The following is a 5,903-nucleotide window of genomic DNA, read 5'->3' on the forward strand; positions in this document are numbered from 1 at the left end:
TCTATCCCATCCACACACTACTCCTTTCCCCTGCCGAGTGAGTCACGCCTACCCCGAAAGGGAAATGGCTTAATGGTGTAATAATAATAATAATAATTAAATAATAATTTATGAATCATTTTCGGAAATTTTTTATTTCGTCAAACTGAAATTACAGAAATAGAAACATTTATGAGAATTTAACAATTCGTTTATTTTTTAACTTGGCAATTTTTTGTTGTTGCTAATTTATGATTTAGTTATTCTTTCTTTCGTTATTTTGTATTAGTCCAGAATATTCAAACACTTTTTAATATAGTGATGAAGAGCTATTTTTTTTATATTACCGCTTTAGAATATCTACTATATAATAAATGTAATTATTATATCTATATATGACAAACAAGGAATATGAAAAATCTTTAAATATTTTTTTCTATTATAATGAAATGACCAACTCTTAAATGTGATATTTTTTAATCAATTAGACTTTGTAACTAAGCTCAATTATTCTAACATTTGTATGTCACTCTTAAAGAAAGACCATTAACGAATATTTTTTTATCTTTGACAACACTCAAATTAATCGAAAATTATTTTTCGAAGTGCTATAATAAATCCATATTGAAATTAAACTCTGAGATAATGTAGAAGCTTTTTAAATATTGCAAGGGTATCAGAAAAGAATCTTTTACAAAATATTATGAAAAATTCCAGTCTCCAAATTTCAAAAAATTACCTTACCATCTTCTAAATTTTCCCAGCAATTTAAAGAAAATTTGTTTATTCTCTTGAAAACTTTCAAAATTATTTTCAGATCTACTAAATATTTCTTGAATTTACCCGATTTTTGTTCGTTTTTATTTTGCAATCTTACCAAATTGAAACATTTTGCTTTAAAGGTTCTAAGCTATTTTTAGCAATTTTAGAAAATCATTAGTTATGTTTAAAAACCTTTTTCAATTTTCTCTTGTACTTCATTGTTCAAAATAAAAACTTATTTAAAACGTTCACACGAATATAAAGAAAATTCTTTTTTTTTAAATTTTCTCAGACCTTCTAAGCCTTCTAATTTCTAAAAATTATTCAAATTTTTTCTTAATTTTTTATTTATTCTACAAAATATTGAAAATTGCCCTAAAATCTTGAGCTTCTTCTCTGACCATTTTTGAAATCTTCTAAAATCTTTTTAAATAATCTGTTCAAATTAATTTTTCGAAATAAAAAATGATTTTAATTTTTCCTCGGAACCTGAAAAAGTTTCTTTCATTTTTGTGAAACTCTACAAAATTTAGAAAAAAACTTTACAAGTGTTAATTATTTTTGAATCGTTTCAAAACTTTTGAATATCTCTCAAACATACTCAAATTTTTTCTAAAATTACGTAAAATGACAAAATTGCAAAATTTTGCTTTAAAATGTTTCAAACCATTTAAAAAGATTTTTAAATCTCTCATGAATTTCAAAAACTTTTTTTCACGCCCTGACTAAATTCAGTTTACCTAAAAAATTTGTAAATCTTGAATAATTTAAAAAAAATGGTCTCATCGTCTTCCATATTCTTTTAAACCACATTTTAAAATATTCAAAACTTAAAATTATTCTTTTAAAATAAAACCGAAACCATTGCTCCTCAGATCTTTCATAATTATTAAACAGCTTCTCTTTTATTCACGACGTTGAAGTTTGCCACAGATATGGATTTCAAAGTTGTATAATTAATTTTTTAAAAACTAAGAGTCGCATCAAAAAAGTAAAAACACATCTATAATCGTCTCGGAAATATCTCGATGTGCATTTTGTGTTTTTTTGTTTAAACAATTTTTTAAACAATTACGCCATTTGTTATCTTTCTGCAATTGTTATAAACAAAGTACGCATCGGATCGAAAAACCAAGTGCACCAATGCATTCCTCTCCAAAAAATCTAGATGTGCATTTTTTATTTTTTCGTCAACCCATTTTTTAAACAATTAGAGCATTTGTTGTTCAGCGCTCTGTTGCTCCGTGCCCCGAGATATGGATATCAAAGTTGTATAACTAATATACAAAAAAAATGCACATCTAGACTTTTTTGAGAGGAATGCATCGGTGCACTTGGTTTTTCGATCCGATGCATACTTTGTTTATAACAATTGCAGAAAGATAACGAATGGCGTAATTGTTTAAAAAATTGTTTAAACAAAAAAAATGCATATCGAGATATTTCCGAGACGAATCCAGAGGTGTTTTCACTTTTTCGATGTCACTCTCAGTTTTTTTATATTAATTACACATCTTTGATATCCATATCTACGGGCACGGAGCAACAGAGCGTTGAACAACAAATGCTCTAATTGTTTAAAAAATGGGTTTACGAAAAAACAAAAAAATGCACATCTAGATTTTTTCGAGAGGAATGCATTAGTGCACTTGGTTTTTCGATCCGATGCATACTTTGTTCATAACAATTGCAGAAAGATAACAAATGGCATAATTGTTTAACAAATTGTTTATACAAAAAACAAAAAATGTACATCGAGATATTTCCGAGACGAATCCAGGCGTGTTTTTACTTTTTTGATGCGACTCTTAGTTTTTTTAAAATTAATTACACAACTTTGAAATCCAGATCTGTGGCAAACTTCAACGTCGTTTTTATTCGGGGTCTTCGGGTCTTTTCATACCGGAGCGATGATTAATGTAAATGATTCGATAAAAAAAAAGAAAAAACACTATTAGAAAAATCTACTGTGTCATTTTCACAATAATTATATAAATTAACCGTTTTCTTGATACATTTTAAAGAGTTTTTAACGGCTCTACATGACGAAAGACACATCACAGTTAAAACTACTAGAACAAAGTTACTACTAGCGCCGCCGCATGGCCATTTTCAACACATGGGCCATTTTCAACTCTCGGTGGAGGCTGGTTTTGCACCAATTATAACCAGCCCCATGCCACTTTTCTGGAGGGCTGTGGAAAATATTTATCATGCGAGTTGACGGTGGCCGTGTGGCGGCGCCAGCTATACAGTTGGCCTAGAATTCAAATATTTATTGCACGGCGAAAGTGTTAAAAAAAATGTTTTTCAATGACAATAATTTTCTAATAGTTCTGGGTAAAAGATAATAATTTTTAAGATTTTTTATTTCCTTCTGAATAACAAATAATGAGCGAAAACTGTAAAAGTCCCTGCATTTAGACGTAAATTCCAATGCATTTCTAATAACCACAACAAATCATTATTCGTCTAATTTTTAAATATCCGAAAAGAAAATAGTCTGAATTTTATAAAATTTTTCATTATATTATATAATATATAACATAATATTTATTTTATTTATTAATTTAAATTCATTTTCGATTTTCAAATATTTTAATAAACAAATTATGTGTTTTAATGAACACAATTTGCTTCCTTATTTATATCATATGTTATTTCAAGTTCAAAAATGAACCTTGTTAAAATTATTTATTAAACGGAGGAAAATATGCTAATGTTAATCATAACTAATTTTGGAAAAGAACTCGAGGTGAACTTTTGATACAAATATTTCGGGTTTTCCTTATTTAACAATAACAATTTAGAGTTTAATGTTTTCCTTTTTCTCTGTAGGTAAAAGTTGCAATTCTTATTTAATTTTAATGCTGTATCGCTTATTTTATTCCTTAAATAACCTAAAGTTATTTTTAAAAAACAGTTATAATTAACAATAAAATATTTTCCACGATTTTATAAATCATTTTTAACAACGTTTATTTTTTACCTAGAAATAACTTTAGTTCAGGTTCATTTTAAAAGCAAGTATACTTAAAATTCCCTTTCTCTCTTAAATCTTAGGCTACATTTCATGAAAATAGTTATGACGAAAAAAATGTTTTCAAATGAATTCATTAACACTAATGAAATTTTGTTGACTATGTGTAATTTTAGTTCAAATTTTAAAACTTAAAGATTTTTTAAACTACCATTTTTTTTTTAATTCTGCAAAATAAAAAAAATGAAAAGCCTTAATAAAAACTTTCTTTTTAACAAAATTATAAAAAAATCTACATTTTTCTTCAAATTTTTATGATTAACAAATGAAACACGTTTTAAAAATGTTTTTAATATATCTGAACGTTCTAAATGTCTTTTAAAATGTTTCCAATTTTTCTTAAAATATTTTAAAGGCAAACAAATTTGCCTTCAAGACTCTCAGATTTTTTTTCGAAATGTTTTTGGAAATATTTTGAAATCTTTTAGAAAAATCATTTAACATTTTTCTGGGAATCTAAAGAAAACATCTTTATTCTCTTGAAACATTCCGTAATTTTAATCCAGCTTCTTGTTTCAAAATCTTCAATAAATCTACATTGAAAAAATGGAATTGTTCAAAAGTTTAAAAATAACTTGGAATTGCTTGAATAGTTGAAAATATTTAATAAGCATAATAGAATTTTTTTTTGTAATTTTGATTCAATTTTCGTTTAAAATCCCTTCTTCAAAATAAAGAAATCATTAAAAATGTTAACATGATTCTTGGGACAATTTTATTGTTCCCCCAAAACCTTAAAAAATTCTTAAAAAGCTTCTCATTTTTTGTTCTAAATCATTAAAACTGTACATTTCGTTTTAAATTTTTCGGAATCTTCTCAAGATTTAAATTATTTTCGATTCTTTTCAAAACTACTGAAACTTTTACAAATAAAAAAAAAATTATTTCGAAAAAATTGTTTTAAATCTTTCGGATTTTTTTTCGACATATTTTAAAATCTTCAAAACTTAAAATTAACCTTTTAAAATAAAATCTGAATAATTTTGAATTTTCCTTAAGTCTTGTTGCCCGTTTAGTAGCAAAATTAAAAATATATATATATAATTTAAAAAAGGTACTATAAAATTATAAAAAATTCATAAAATTTCATCGAAAATAAGCTTAATTCTATTTATTACATTAAAGTCATCCAAAACTGTAAAATTATTTCTATCTTCATGAAATTATTCTTTAAAAAACATAATTTAAACATTTAAAATGAAAATATACATTTATTAATCATTCTTTTCTGCAGATTCTATTAAAATAATTCTGATCAAGAATTCAAAACCTAAATGCACTGATAGACAATAATTTGTAACTTATTTTTAAAAATTGGTTCCTGTGCTGCGATTTTTTATTTAGAATAAGATCCTTTAGTTCATGTTTAATGTAAAAAAAAATATAATGAAAATTCCCTTTTTGTCCTAATTCTTAAGCTATATTTCATGAAAAGAGTTATGCTGAAAAGCAATTTTGTAAATGAATTCATTAAAATTAATTAAATTTATTTACAATTTATAATTTTAGTTCATTTTTTTAAACTTGAAAATATATTAAGATGTCATTTTTTATTATCTATTAAATAATGCCCAATATTCACAGTTTATATTAACAATAAAATAATATTTTTTAAAAGAGAAAAACTTTGACAACAAAACGATATACCTATACACTTTATATGTAACATCGTAGCCACAAACACTAAAGTTTGATGTCGTCCCTAAAAATAGCATTTGCCATTATTTAACAATATTTAGATCATTTGGTGGTTTGAAAAATTGAATTTTGTTACCTTTTCCTGCTCCCGATTACTTTTTTATCCCGATTTACAATCAAAACAAACGGACTTCGCGATTTTTGTTCAAAATTTCAACACTAAGGAAATTTGATCTGAAAGCAGTTTTTTTCAGTTTTTTTTTTCGTTTAGAAAATGGAAAATTTCGAAAATATGACTCAAAACATTCAAAGATTATTTAACTCTGTCAGCAAATTACTTTTAATGTGTTATTAAATACAACTTTATTATTTTGTCATGCATTTGCAACGATCATAGGCCAACTTCATAGCTGGCGCCGACACATGGCCACCTTTGTTGCACCCCTAAGTGGTTGTAACCACAACATAACCTGGAAATTGTCTG

Source organism: Belonocnema kinseyi, chromosome 4, assembly GCF_010883055.1.
Source record: "Belonocnema kinseyi isolate 2016_QV_RU_SX_M_011 chromosome 4, B_treatae_v1, whole genome shotgun sequence".
Taxonomy (NCBI): Eukaryota; Metazoa; Arthropoda; class Insecta; order Hymenoptera; family Cynipidae; genus Belonocnema; species Belonocnema kinseyi.